A 16,622-nucleotide genomic window follows, 5' to 3' on the forward strand; every position below is an offset into this window, starting at 1 on the left:
GCAGTTTCACCTTGTGGTTCACCTGCAGTACGCATATTATACGATTATTGGCTTTTTAGCGTATACGATAGTTTTGCGAATCCAGTTATCTAACTTAAGTTAACGTAAACTTCGTATTTTGAAAATGCTGTTTTGTTTTACAGGCATACGCGTCTGTCTCCAGTTCTAGACGGAGTTGGGCAAAATTATGTTTAATTTCTGGAAAGATACATAATATATATGGTGAAACAATATATAATCACTACAATGATCAGAAGCTACATCACGTATATTGAAGTTAATATTAGTCAAGTGGTACACAGTCATGTATCACATTAATTTTAAACTACCTCTAACATACATTTAAAGTGACAGTTTCCAGTCTGTACAATCTGATATCTAAAAAGTGCTGCCAAGTGGATCACTAAAACAGATATACAACTATACCCTGTCCCTGTAGTGGGCCTTTTGCTACTAACTGGTATGCCTCACTTATGGAGAAACTCTTGTTTCACCAGCAGTCAATGCATAACTTCGTTCAGAAGCCTCTGTAGTCACAAGGGAGATTAAAACCTGGGCAGTCGAGTGGATGATTTGAGCGAAACTAGTTACATTTCTTGTTACGGTTAAAGAACAGTGAACTGACTCTATCGTCGTGTCTTTCTGATAAATTAATGAATTTAAAGTTCAAAGATTATGAATTATGGTTTACTAGCATATTATTTTCGAATCTATGCTTAGATAGCCCCTTGCTTCTAAATCTGGAATCATGTTCTTTGAGTGCTGCCTGACGCAATACCCACTATTTATTAGACATCTCTTACACACTCCTCTCCTGTGTGCAAATGGGACACCAATGCTGATTATATTTCAACAACAGCTGCTTTCTTTACACAGAGACGCAATCTATAACAGCCTGTCACTCCAATGGTCAAAGGTTATCTCCCTTTATATACATTGTCATTAAGATTGTAAATATTGGAAAAGAAGATAATTATTAGGGATAAATCGAATGTAATAAATTTCACCTTCGACTTGATCCCTACGTTATTTTTTAAGCAAGGAAACAATTGTTCCTCTAACTTCATAAATTATGAAACTACCGTCGTTTATATAAAAAAAAACGGAACAAAATTAATAATGCCATCTGCAGCATATGATGGTTGTTTTGCTCTTTGTTGATTGTAGCGTCCTCTTTTTCGGAAATAGTTTAATTTTCAAACAGGCAACATATGTGATACTTTCATTTTGCATTTTCACATTTCCAGCTTTTACACGAGATAGCCCAATCATATATTGAAGCTGTCCTAAATGTTCATCGAGGAGATCCTATATTAAGTTTTACATGAAGCAAAAATCGCAAAAGCAATGTTTATTCTTTCTCCAAAATGTCTAACCAGGTAATCAGTTATGGAAGTTTCATTTACTTAACATTTTATTTACAGAGAGCAAAATAAACTGCAGTATGAGCGTGCCACGGTTAGTCACATGATCAATGACTGCTATAAACTGTAAGTTGTTCCAAAATTGGTATAAAGGTACACGATCTAAACGTATGCTCACATGGCTGAGGAAATGGCTTAGAACAATGATGCAAAAGGTCTAGACAGGCGCCAGTGTAGAGAACAGAAGGCTTGGCATTCTAATGACGAACAGGGAAAGATCCAACAAACAACAAAGACAATATGTGGAAGGTCACGGAAAGATCAATCAAGCTCGTCACAGACACGGCAGTATACTGAAAGATAAGGAAAAGTCCATCAAGCACATCACATACACGCCACTATATTGAAGGACAGGGAATGGTGATCCAAGCACATCCCAGGCACTGCCATATATTGAAGGACAAGGAAAGATCACTGAACACATCACAGACACAGGGAGAACGATAAGGAAAGGTCTCTCAAGCACATCACAGACACAGCAGTATGCTGAAAGACAAGAAAATGTCACCGAAACACATCACAGGCACAGAAGTGGCAGCATAGTTTTATGCAGAGCGTAAAGTAGGAAAAGTAATCAGGAACCAAACCTTTGCGACAGGCTACACATTTTTAACATGTTCGTCACTTGACAATAACTTCCCGCGTGTCGGTGTTTCTTCACGGATTTGACTAAGTTCTTCTCCATACACACTGGCCGCCATGTATAGCCTATAATGTGCTGAGAAATGGCATTAAATCCCCAAAACCAATCAAACATTCATATGTCAAATCAAAATAATCACAGGTGATAGCCGACATATTTGTATAGTTATGCAAGTTGATCTATAAATAAGAAGACTTCATTGGCATGCTGTAAATGTAAAGAATTGTTGGCATGCAATGGAAAGAGATACGGATCTGGTTTTCTTATTTTCATATGATCATCTTTCACGGCGTCAGAGGATCCCATATCGCTTTCCTCAGAAAACTTTCTGGTACAGAATGTGTAACTGTGTGAAAATGAGTTTTAGAATCCAAGTCTGAGAATTTTTCTAGCGGTAAATCACCACAATATCATTTAAATTTCAACATGGTTAGGTTGTTTAAAGATAGACTTTGTCATAAAAGTTGATGCAAAAGACTACCGTAATATTCCTTGTAATGCATGCTGCTAACGTTAACAAACATTGAAGTTCCGATTGTGTTCTGCACCTTTTGAGTACAATAAGTGTACCTTATTTATGTTTTAATCTAATGTATGTATGTATGTATGTATGTACGTTTTTTCTGAATACGAGCGACTGCTCATATACTAATGTAAGTTAATCTTGTATTTGTACATACACGATGCATTTATATTTCAAGATAATGTGACGGGTGGGATATCATGCAACATGTCTGTGTCATGATGCCCCATTGCTAGACAGCACGCTAACCTGCCACACTGCAGACATCCTAGAGATATGACTGGAAAATTATTAAAACTATGTTAAAACTCCAAAAAAAACACACACATACACGTCTACTTACAATTTTCAAGTAGATTTTTCGTTCTCAAAATAGCTAAATGTGGAATGAAACGGGTGTGCTAGAGTACCTTTACATGGTAATATTATTTTTATTCATATAAAGACTGGATACAGTAAGATATATTATTTCACCATATATTCAAAGTCGGCCGAATATGGAAGCCAGCTTTGGTTTCTTTCTACCGGTATTCACTGGAATTTCGGAAACAAATAGAAACAATGGAACGATTTGAACAGAAACGTCACACACATATCCAAAAGACCTTACCCCTCATTGTTATGGTGTTATATAGCACATAAAAAGGGGAATACAAATAAAACAAGATAATCCATCTTTATAGATCACAGCCATCATGGATAAGTTTTTAATGCGATACCTAAGTAGCCAAGAGGCTTGCCTCTTTCAGTGTTAGAAAATCCGTTGCCTGAAGATTCGCCTTAGAGGTCGATCAAAAACAAACAAGTTTGCTAGTGCTAGAGAGGAGGAGTATAACTAAAGGAAAATGAACATCTGCAACCCACCCACCCACCTCCACGAAACTGGAGACCAAAGGCAGGAGAGAAATGGAGCCTGCGAAAATGATGATGTCAGTCGAGGGCATTACATGGGTTTCATATTAAAGCAAAAGTAGGAAGCTGCCAATTCCTCGAAATTACATGGACTTAGAGTAACAGCAAAACATTTCAAAATTCCATTATCAACCATTGCTAATCAGTCAGAAGTATACTTTTCTCAGCAGCTGAATGAATGGGGACATTTGGCAAGGAGTGTGAGGCCATTGTTATATGTCAACGAGTTAGATGGAAAAATTGCAAAGTGGGTTCTCATCCGGTGCGAGCTGCAGATCCCTGTCAGCTTTAACACTATATGTGTTTATGCCAAGGTACTGGTGTAAAGTTAACGTCCAGATACTTCAAGCGATTAGAAAATGATCAACATACTTTTTAAAGCGACACAGTCTATTGCTTAGTTCGCGGACAAAGATGGCTCAGCGTCTCCAAGACGGTTTAGTAAAGAAAATAAAATTGTTCCATGAATTCGTGATTGCTAGACGAGAAATAGATGATTTCAAAGACAATATGATAATTAGCTTTGATGGAAATCGAATGTACTTTAATTTCATTCTCGGACGAACTGTCGACAAGAAGGGGGTTAAAAGTGTCAGAATTCGTATGACTGATGCAGATATATAACAAAAAACCAGCCAACTTTAATTCTAGAGTTTCCACAGCAGGAGTTGTGTACCTCCGATGATAATTTTTCGTATCGTTATGGGAGCTAAACGATATTCAGGTTCCAAATGGATGAATCATACATATGCATGATATGGGTTGGGGTCGATGAGAAGGTGATGCTGCAGTGCAGTGCTGTCCAACCCGCCGCCCGCGGGCCAAATATGGCCCGCTGTCTGATTTTAAATGGCCCGCCAGAGCACGAGCAGCTATATATTCGTTGCTTTTCAGTTTTGTGCTGCGGCCCTCGGCTCCAATAAAAACATTTTTCAGTGGCCCATGGTGTCAAAAAGGTTGGAAAGCACTGCTGCAGTGTATTACAGAGATTTATCTAAAGTATACAGGAACGGAACTATCTATCGTCCGACATAAGGAAAAGCTAGGCAAACTTTTTTTTGTAAGCAGCAGAAAACCTTTCCAAAGGAAATGACAACACGTCTCGTATTAAGAGCGCAGACGAAAACAGTTGTGGATTGGATTATGAAAGCAGCTTAACCGCTTCAGGACAAGCCAGATCTGATACGAAAATCATTTAAAGTATGTGGCATTACCAATAACTTGATTGGATGTGAGGACAATGTCATAACAAATACTGAATGTGATGAAAATGGCAGCGACAGCGAAGAAAACGAGTTTGATGGGTTTAAGCTGGAGGAGGTTGGAGGGGCAATTAAATTTAAATTAAATATAGTAGCGAGATTCACGTTTGGTCAGCAGTACTTGAATTATGTCAGATACCACTGCCGCGTAAAAGAAAAAGAGATGTTTGGTTTTGTTTATCACTCTCTCTGTACCGCAACTATCTAACCCGGTAGCTTTCCTTAGTAAATCTTTCTCCATATATTCATACGTATTCTCTCTCTCTCTCTCTCTCTCTCTCTCTCTCTCTCTCTCTCTCTCTCTCTCTCTCGTCATAATTATTGTAAGTGCTTAAGGATTATGTGCCCATCTGGTCATTACACTAATGATATTGGCCTTATTATCTATTCGGAGTTACAATACTGTAATCTATCAGCTAAAATTAATTACAATGTACAGTTTCTGCTCTGCTCATCAAAAGTCATTTGGCCAAAATAAACGGTGTAAAGAGAAAGAATGGCAAATAAACCTTAGCATTTCATCAAGACGAAACTTTTCTGATGGATCAGTTAGCACAGAAAAAAGTTTAACTCGTTCTCATAAACGATTCATTCGTACCAGAACTCTGATTCTTAAACAGGTTTGCATTCAGGAAGAAAAGTATAAACAAACAGCACTCACGGCATTTTTTTTAAAGATTTCTTTGGTAAAATTTAAGTTTGAATGCATTTTTTGGACATGTAATTCTCAGATGATTCCAACTGTGACCCACAAAGTACGCTGTCACAGAACATACAGTACACAAAAATTGAATTAAAAATTAATTTATTTATAAATTCAGAGAAAGTTTTCAGGTACTGGCTTGGAAATGAGTCAGAACTCTGTCTGAAATTGCATCAGGATTCTGACATGGATAAACGAGCACACTGGAGTAATAGATGTAAACACCCAGGAAATGATTTAACAATAGGTTTCCAATTCTAGCACGAATAACGATGAACGGGCAAGCCTCTTAGTCAGACATCATTAGGTGGCGGGGACATAAAAAAAAATAACTAATGCAATAAAATTTTACACTTTGTTACTGGACAGAGTTTGCAAAGTTGTTAGTTTTACTCCTGTTTCTCAAGGCTTTTTTCATAGTTTTTGTGCTGAAAATACTTTGCAAGACTTGGTAAATAAACATAAATATTGACACTGTGTTTAGTGCTTGGAACCCTTTTATGCATCAATACTGGAAAATAACACCTTTTCACTTTTAATGAGACATTTACCCTTTTATCAGTTCAGAAAAAGAAAAAAACATTATTTCACACTCTGGCTGCATAAGAAATTAAAGCTCTGACTGCTATGATTTCACTACAGGAATGTCCAGTGGCAAAGCAAATGCCTGAATACTAGCCCTGAATTAGGTATTGCATGTGATCAAATTTTACAATTTTATATCGTGTCATGATTTTGCACACAAGATATGCTACCGTCACCAAATAACCGAACTTATGATTTATTTATACTGCATGTACTGTTAATACACCAATATTCTATATAGCTAGGATGTTCTGGATTGCTCACTCCTGATGTGACTTTTGGGAAATTGCTACGGAGGAGTTGGGAATGCAACATTTTGTTAAATTCCTCTGAAACCATGAACTATCAATAATTATTCATGGTTTTATTTACATACGTTTAATTTAAAGTTGAACCATTCATAGCAAAACCATACCATGGAGTTCTTGAGTTATGATCCCAAGGCCAGATCATTTCATTTAGCTCACTTTCATTAACGGAGGTTGTCCACAAGTAAAGTAAAATATGAACAAGATTGCCTCCACACAACGTTTTATTCAACAAAATCATTCTTTGAAAATATTATGAAAGCTAATTGGCTGCAGTGATACCTTGTTCAGGACCCAAGTGACTATGCTGACTGCCTCCTGATATAGTATCCTGACAAAACAGTGTCCATCTTGAGAATGGAACTGACTTGCAAATCCATCCTGGCATAATATTACCTTACAAAGAGACATCAAAACCATTAGGAAGCCAATCTTAGATGCCGCAAAAACCTGCCCCCTTGACGTCATTACCATAGGTCGGCTGGACGCTTGATACTGGTTAAAAAGATGTACTTAGGTGTCTCTGGCATATTCTTGAGACAATCCACAGATTTTTCCATATCTCGTTTGACCTGAAATCAGAGAGAGGTGCGCCAGTTTAAGGTAATGATATTCATGCAATATTGGTACAAGGAAACAGCATCATCCATGTATTCAGTGAAACCAGTTCGTCACAAGGAAACGTTGCATTACTCTGGAAAAGTATAAATCATTTAATGCTATTTTCATTTTGCATGCAGTCATTGTATGTTTTTTTTCTTAGAGGCTATAAACTTTGTTTATTCTACAGGTATGGCCATTTGGCAGATGTGACAAAATGCATTTGGTTGCATTCTTCAATTTTGTTTTAATATAACTCATTTTGCAGATTTAAGGTTTCAAAATCACTATTGAAGCTGCATATTTCATTTGGAAAGAATTAAGCATTGTCAGTAGAATGATACACTTTTGCGATGTCTACAGGATGAAACTTTCGGGCCAGATAAAAGGATGGCGTTATTTGACCCGCATCTGAGGAAAAAAACATGTTTGTTTCGGGATTGCAGAAGGAAGCATTCCTGCCACATTTGTAGGAATAACATATTAATCAAGATTACTGAATTTATATTTTATATTACAAAATGAATCCACATGTCTAGAACAAAATACGTGTTTGTTAAATTATCAGAATGATACTGGAGAGTCAAACTTTTGAACTGTCTAATGAATTGCATTATCCAAATCTGCAGGATGAAATAGTTGATGTACAACAATCTAATGAACTCTGCGGGCGGAAATATTTTCTCCAAGACTCGCAAATAGAATGATTGTTTCAAGCGTCCAGATTTGTACTGTTGTATCGAACCTAATATTTGAGCTAGGTCTGGAATTGTAAACACTTAAAAGCGAATTCTGAAAGATGGATCATTGATATTTAGCCAAATATGCACGGTGATCAAAGTGAGCACAGTTTGTAGGCGAGACCACCTACCAAATATACTAGCTGAAGCAGCTTGAGCCAGATTTGCTGGTTTAAAACTGTTTAAGCAAGTATGCTTAGTACACTGTATGACCTAACATTTGGAGTTGAGTCTGCTTAATGACACTGCAGTCAAGTTTCAGCCATGTCAGTCTCATATACCATGTCAGCCTAATCTGCAAGTCTACATACGAATACATTTGAACAACATCTATTGAATCAGAACAATTAAACGAAGCTTGCATAATCAGAGTGCAAAGTATGTGGACTTAAATCTTTTAGTAAGTCTGAATGTCTGTAGTATGGAATTTTTGACCCCAAATCTTTAGAATTAAACATCAAAGATCAATGTGCAGGGTGCAACATTTGAACCTAATACATTATTTAGTGGTGACTACAGAAAGTATTATTTGTCTTATAATACGAAACAATGAGTGAACATAAGTTTTAGTATGAAAAATACGATATAGTTGGCAGGCCAAGATATATCAACTAAGACTGCATAATGAAATGATTCTCTCTCTCTCTTTCTCTCTTTCTCTCTCTCTCTCTCTCTCTCTCTCTCTTCTTATTATACTTATTGATGGGTTAGGACTAAAACTGCAGTGCATAATGTTTTTCTCAGTCTTCAAAACACCAGTGGTTATCACATATAGAGGAAAATAAGATACTATTAAAATTTGTACAACCATACAGATTAGCTGACTCAGTAATAAACGCAGGAATTAATTTGTAATTGAAACCATGAGTGGAGATTTCAGTATCAAACTTAGGTTTGGTGTATATATATATATATATATATATATATATATATATATATATATATATATATATATATATATATAAAAGCTGGGTTTTTTCATTAGTCATTTCTGTTATATGTAAAAACATTGAAACATTTTTATCAGGCCATCCTAGTTAAGCATTCAGTAGCAACATTTGCTATGTGAAATATGTATGCCAAGTCTGTGGAGTGAGTGATATATTCATGGTAAATCTCAAAGTTGGGAATACCGCAATCTAAAAGATAAAATGATTGGTATGTTGTGGCACAAGTGGTCTTTGCATAAGTTCAAGGAAACCGTAACAGCTATGGACAACACTCAAACATGGAAAAAGTACTTATGCTCCAGAGAGAGAGAGAGACTGGTATAAATCTTCCGATGTGTGCATTCATAAATGTTATGGAAGCCTGCATTTTGTATCCAAAACTGTAAATGAGTGTAAATTGCATTTAAATGTAATGTCTAAGTTGTCTTAGTTATGTTGCCAGACTGGGACTACGAATCTCTGTGTGTTGCCGTATTTAAGTCGAAGAAAAGAGCATATACCTTATAATTTGGAAAATGTTTCCTTGTTTTCTGGCCTTGGAGGAAAACCAAACATTGATCACTTTCTTCGACAATGACGGATACTACTGGTAGAACGATGCACCTCGAATCGTTGGTTTGGAGTTTGAATGTAAATCTTGAAAATACTTCCTCCTTTCACAAAAGTCCAGAGGATATTTGTAATCAATCGAATTCTAAGTGGAAAATGATTTAGAGTAGAGAAAAGCTGCCAAATTCGCATTAGTTTTTAGTTTGCTTCTAACCAAACTCGATATTTTGTTTTCTCTTTCTCAAGTTTCGATTCAGGCATTTTAGTCCAATCATTCAAGATCTGAAGTACAGAATATAAACCTGATGTCTAGACTCCAGTTTGGAGGTAAAACTAGAATTCCACTCAACTTCATGAGCTTCATAGGTCTTATAGCCTGCTTTATTTGAGTTTTACCTCTAATGTGATGCATTTTGAACCAAGACTGCAGAGACTGGCATTTTAGTCAAGTCTACAATGATGTTAATATAGTTAGGTTAACAGGACCAAGCGTATAAGACAAGCCTGTAGATTGGAACATATTGACCGAGAGAAGATGATAAAACAATTGAACCAGGACTTGAGTAAGACATGTCTGATTGATGAATTATTTAATATATTTAGGCAATGACTACAAAATGATGCAATTGAACGAAGAATGAGGAACGAACATTTCTTCGAGTCTGCAAGAATATAACGATGGTCTTATATTTTGATTGGAACATGTAAATAAACTCTGCAAAATCAATTATTTTGGCCCTGGACTGTGCACTGACATATGTAGCAGAGTTGACAGTGTGATAAAATTAGGCACATCTACAGGATAAGACACTATAAAGTCAACCATTATGTAGGAGTGTCAGAGCTCTCTCGTTTAAAAATAATACAGTTGAAGGACTAAACATTAAATCTTTGCACAATAACGGATTCGAAAACATAATGCAAAATAAAGCATATAATCTAATTATGCAGAAGCAATCAAATGATCCACATCTGGCAGATGAAAGATATGAACCAAATCTGTGTGCTGAAACATTAGAGTCAGAACATGAAACATTGAAACCAAGTCACTTAGATGCAGTACAACAGGATACAAATATGAAACATTTCATCTGTTGTAATACGTGCATTTTAACAACAATGGCAAAGAATAACTTTTTTAACTATGGAAGAAGGTAAACTTAAAAGCCAAGTGTGCAGAATCTGACATTCAAAACATCATCAGGATGAAACATGTAAGGTAAGTCTGCAGATTTAAATACTATATAACATGTCTTGATTAATTATTAAACGTTGGAACCATGTTCGGAGGATATAACACTTAATCCAAGACTTGCGGATTTAAAACTTAAAACCATCTTTTACTTTATCTCAATTGTGATTAACTGCAACCAGTATATCACGTATACAATTTTTGTATATTCTTAATAAGTGCACAAATAAACATAAAAAATTATTTGACCAAATTTGCTTAATGAAATATCTTTGCCTAGTCTGTAGTCAAAGCCAATCTGTGTGAAATTATATTAAGTCTCTGTCTCTCCAAAACATTTTATTGCACAATCATTTTATTAGAAAGGACAGATACCATTATCGCATCAAAATTAACTTCCATAGAGGAACTTGTGTTCAGGTCTGAGATATACAAGGAAACAACTGAGCACATCCCGCAGACTGAAACATAATCGGAGCCGAATCTACAAGATATATTGCCTGATTTTCCACTCTGTGTAAATAACATATGTCTTTGACAGATATATACATAACAAACATTGTACGTACTAGTTCTGAATGTGACATGTTTGTCATATCAGCAAAATAAAATGGTTTAAGGAACAAAACCCTTCAATAATAAGATCTGGATGTTAAACTTTTAGAGCCTAACTTGGAACATAACTTTTGAACTCGGTCTGAAGGCTTTTAATACATTTGAGCTTATTTGATGAATTTAATATATTTTCTATCGTTTCCTTTCACTTCCAATGGATTTGAACGTGAAAAGGTATAACATCTTGTTTATTAAAGACGGCAATATTTACCATGTCTACAGGATGAAGCTCTTGTCTTATGATTGAATCATCCAATCCATGTCTTTAGTATGGAATATTACAACACATTATGAAGAGTGCGATATCTGATCCAGGTCGGCTCGATAAAATATGTGAGCTGGTTCTCTGATATACAAACAAATACATAGTAAATAGTTTGAATCATAGCTGATGATTGTTCCATGTTCTTTCTGCGTTTATGTAGATACACATATTTGATTTTTTATATAGGCCTAAATATTTAATAGAAAAATATACAGAATGCACTATCGGAGCTCAATAATGTAAATTTAAGCATCCAAACCAAGTCAGCAAAGTAAAATCATTAAGTCCATCTCAAAGTGCCATAGTTTGAATCCTCTTCCAAACAATGCATTTGGTTCAATTATGCAGAGTGTATCAATTTTGTAACTTCTGCAACAATTAACATTTGTCATCTCTGCAGAATGAAACACATGATCGACTTGTATGATTTACTCTAGAAGACATGTTTGTGGACTTCAAAGATAAGCCATGTATTGAAGCATCGTCTCCAAGACTGTGTATTGGAACCAATAATATAGAGAGGAACATTTGCTACGTGTTTGTATTTTCTGGTTACTTAAACATAATAATAAATAATAAATCCTGAAAACATAATAGTATGAAACGTTTGAGCCAAAACTGCATACTAAAGCATTCAAGACCGCGGAATGAACATTGAAGACGCCACTGCTGTATGCCAAACTCCTAAGATAATTAGACAATATGTAGGATGAAGTGTTCTTTGTCTCTCTCTCTCTCTCTCTCTCTCTCTCAAATGTGCATTACTGCAACAAAACACACGGATTTAAAACATTTTCTCAAGTAAATAGTTTGAAAAATAGACGTCAAGATTGGAGAATCAAATACTACATTATCCATGTCCGTATAATGCATGACTTTTAGTCAAATCTGGAGGACATAACATTTCAGCCAAGTCTTCAAAATGATAGAGCTAAGCTCTGTCTCAGAAATTATGTTTGGTAACCATTTACAAAGAGAAATAGAGTTTACAAATTGCAAATGAAACATTATACGATTCCATGGTCTAAAACTAAGTAACACAAAAGATCGAAAAGCACTAAGTTTGTTAAAATTCAACAAATGATTTATTTCCTTCTAATACTAAGTGAAACTTTCAAAGACACTTACTGTACTTCGAGTTGAATTCATAGTATTCCTAAACATTCTATCTTAAGTCCAAAAGTATGGAGTATTCCGAATGAATTCCAGTGGTGTTATAAATGAATTCCTATAATATTAAATGTACTGATTTACCATTAGCTTGGAATAGTGTTGACGTCCTAACAGTCTTGTTGTATCACAATTGTATAATCCAATATGTCTCTAAATAAATTCACAATAATCCCAAAATAGCGATTTAGTGCGAAGGTATTGCCGAGCACTTGGTAATACCAATGGTTAATTCAAAACATAAACCCTCCAAAAATAATACTGAACAAAACTTAAAGACTGATTCCACTTCAGAGGTGAAGATAAGTATAAATAAATATGATGTAAATAACTGAATGTAAAAGCATACGACACAATATGAGTACCAGAATGAGACCAAAATTTCAATAGGTCTTTCACTTCAATTCTAGTCAAGAACATGGCAAACATCAGGTAAACCAGGACTTCCTGGGGGAACACCAATATCCTGAACCCAAATCCAAGCAAATATGTTTACCTGCAAGTAGTAATAATCTTAAATTATAATCTACAATCATGGACACAATAAGCTATGTTTTTACAAAATGACCCTTTTAATTGGTATTCATGGATACAAGCTAACACACAATTCAAATTAAATATACGCATTAAGGCTGAAAATTTTAGCTGTGTATGAAGGATGCAACTACTGTTGCCAGTATGTAGAATAAGTAAATGAAATCAAGATTATAGATCCTACCATTTGTGTCAAAGCTGCAGAAATGTAGACATAATCAATCTAGTCTGTACATGAAAACACTAAATAGCTTACTATATCAAACCTTAATTTAAATACTACGGCCTGGAAACTGAGACACAATATTTTTTATGTTAGATATCCTATATTACAGTTAAGTTTGAAAAATGACAATACCTTACGTAACATTTTCTGGACTTCTTATCTCTCAAGCTGAGTAGTCGTCACACAGGAGAATGAAGTCAGCAGTCTCAAAGCCGATGTACTATCCCTCTAAGGAATGGCGCCAAGTCAAGGCTACCTGGTTAAACTGAAACAGTCATGTTTCTTTTTACTGGAAAACACAAACAGAACAAAATATGAAAAGATATTTTTTGAGTTGTCATAGTTAGTACATAAAGTTTTATTAAAGGAAACAACAACAAAAGCTGTTTCTGTGTAGCAACAACTTGTTTAAGTGCTCATAAATTATGTAGTCATTAAAGTGGTTTCCTCCCCTCAATGTGCAATGAAAACATGGTTACATGGGCAAAATTGGAGAAAACACCATACAATTTAAATACTTTTTGGTACAAACAATCCGTTTTTATTAAGATCAACACTAAGTTTTAGTAATGCTTATTAAATCTTGAAATGTTTAAAGTTCTTAAATTTAAATGTTATATATCATTGTCAAAAGTGCCATAAATAGTTGGAGAATATATATTCGCTTTGAGCGGTCGAAATTTTTAAACAAAAGATATACAGTGCAATTTCTCAACCATACCTGCAGGACGAAACGTTTGAAATATCTGATTACGTATAATTATGTGATTTCTTGATCCTTTTGAAAATGCAGAGTATAACATTTGTGTCCAATCTTCAAGACCGTGACAGTTCTTTTGTCCATAGAATGAAATATATTAATGACATTTCCTGAGACACAGGCGTACAGTCTGCTGAAGGAAACATATGGGGAATTTTAATTGCATTTTAATCATAAATCAACATTCTTAATTTCTCACCCATTAACATGTATATATAATCCTTGGTAGAGTTAACCACCGCTTGTTTGAAATATAAAACCTTTAACACAGCAAAATAAACAAATTACATGTATATCATATTCTACTTGATCAAATGATTCTGTTTTCCAAGATCCAGATCAAAATTGTTGTTAATGTCATATGCTTAATAGAAAAGCATATTATTAATTTGATTTACTGTTTTCTCAAAGAAATAATGCAGAAATAAAAAGCAACTGTCCTGCAATTCATTCTCAATCTGCAAAATAAAATTCATCACTCTGAGTATCCCAAGTAAGATGAACTGTGGACTTAAGTAATGATGCGTCCATTTTTATAAATGTTGTGCATGTGTCATTTTGTATTGAAACATCAATTACGTTGACACCTAATACCCTGTATTGATTTGATATTGCACTGTCTGCCAACACACACACACGCACACAAACACACACACACATTCACAAGTATATCTCCTGTAAAGGTACAAGTTTAGTTTATGTTTTGAACTTTAATAAACTGAAATCAAAATCATTACATGCCATTATCAAAGTTGTGTTTAAGTTTTTGTCTTTCTATAATATTTCAAATCATACGTTATACACAACAAGGTGACCATTTTGATGCGAACAATATTCCAATTTCGAAATTGAGATCACTGAAAGGAACTGTCCCAGATCGGAACAAAGCATTACTTTTATACATTTTAATCTAACGCATGCGTCAAGAACAAGACAATACCAAGGACAACATAGCGTCTTCTCTCGAAAGTTTCAGGTATGTTTGTTGTTTTTTTTTCTACGACCACATATTCTTCATAATGTTTGTATAGTATCATGGTTGCAAAATGCAAACATTAATGCAGGGATATTAGCTTAAAGAGAGGGTCTGAATCAAACGAATCCATCTCACTGCTTCCGGAAATGAATTCCAACTCTACGATGTGATTTATGATGGATCAACACAATGTTAGGTCTTTTAGGTTTATATAATGTATAAGGTGTCGACATGAAAACTATAAAACAATAATGAAAATAGTTTAGTGACTTTGGATTGGTAAGTAATAATTAGCCAATGTGCAACATTTTGCCTCGTGGTGACAAGTGAAGTACTCTACACGTTGAACTGCGTACGATTATATCTAAGCTATCAGTGTGATCATTCTGTATTTGAGATTCATATGAGAACGCTTTCATTATTACGTATTCTACTTTAATTTCATATTTACTATTTATATTGCAAATGCATATAAATTTATGTTAACTGTTGACGAAGAATGATAATATTTTCGTTACACATGCATCTCTTACTCTGTAAATATGGTGGATTTGGCGGTACTCTCACATCGAGGCTGGGTGAAGGTCGCATTCTATTGTCAGAACATTAGTAATGGCGCAGTTATTTATACCTTTCTTTCTAATTAGGTCAGCTCATAAATACATGATCCGACATGCAAAAGAATCAAAACATAGTCTGACATACTTATTCATCATGTTCATTTTAATTGGGAAAGATTATGATAAGAAAGCAACAGAAGTCCTAACCAATGGTTGAGGTTATACAAAACTTAAGAACTATAAGATAACAGATGCCAATTCTATGTTATCTACCCAGTTCTACAATAACTGAAGTAATAGACCAGTAACATGTCCTCTGCACACATGCGAACATACACATAGGACCCAAGATAAAACGTTTAAGATTTAGCCAAATTGTCTATTAGAACTCCAAACTTCATATCAGGTGAAATGATGACTTTAGTCTGAAATGTTGATGTTTTAGTTAGTTCATATTCATACACTTCATTAGCTTTAGTAGAAACGGACGACCCTTTTCCATACAATTACTGTATTTATTATTCTCAAAAATAAAATTATATTTCAATCGTTGGGATAATTGTAATACTAATAACATTAACATTTCAACCTACCTTTGAAATAAATTTCCCAGTGTCTGAATAGTTCTGGTGATATTCACCTCAGACCTCAGAACATACTGAGAGAATCAAACATGTTTTACATATATGTATATATCTGTAGGTAGAGACACGCAGGAAAATGGAAACATGCATGAACATGACATCAACACATGTACTTCAATCAACAAGCTAATCTACCCACACATGTCGCTATTGATATTCAATATGTACATGGCTAAGAAGATATATCATGATACTGTCTTAAATATTATCCAAGCAAGGGTTTGAACCTTGTCAAGAAATTTCATGATATTAATACTCAACATAGGAAGTTAGTGAAAATATACTCTTGAGATATTTGCAGCACACAATAACCTCAAACATTAGATTCATTCTTTACAATGCTTACAGTATAATATATGCATTGCAATGAAAACGTGTATGAACATGCAACATCAAAGTGCTTCAATTTCAATATATAATTTAAACGTTAAAGTCAATGTTTGCGTGGCCTACTTATGGGTTATGATAAGTAGTCTAACTA

The 16,622-nt window shown here is 34.8% G+C and overlaps 1 long non-coding RNA gene across 1 annotated transcript; it reads right to left on the bottom strand.

The window, feature by feature from the left end:
• Positions 1–6,566: 6,566 nt before the first annotated feature.
• On the bottom strand, positions 6,567–16,216 carry LOC149795757 (uncharacterized). Its single transcript, XR_016422398.1, has 3 exons — positions 16,091–16,216; positions 13,334–13,490; positions 6,567–6,932 (listed from the first exon to the last, which is right to left on the bottom strand). It is a non-coding gene; the product is annotated as an uncharacterized LOC149795757 (long non-coding RNA).
• Positions 16,217–16,622: the final 406 nt, after the last annotated feature.

Source organism: Sinohyriopsis cumingii, chromosome 7 (assembly GCF_028554795.1).
Source record: "Sinohyriopsis cumingii isolate HCF-2022 chromosome 7, ASM2855479v2, whole genome shotgun sequence".
Taxonomy (NCBI): domain Eukaryota; kingdom Metazoa; phylum Mollusca; class Bivalvia; order Unionida; family Unionidae; genus Sinohyriopsis; species Sinohyriopsis cumingii.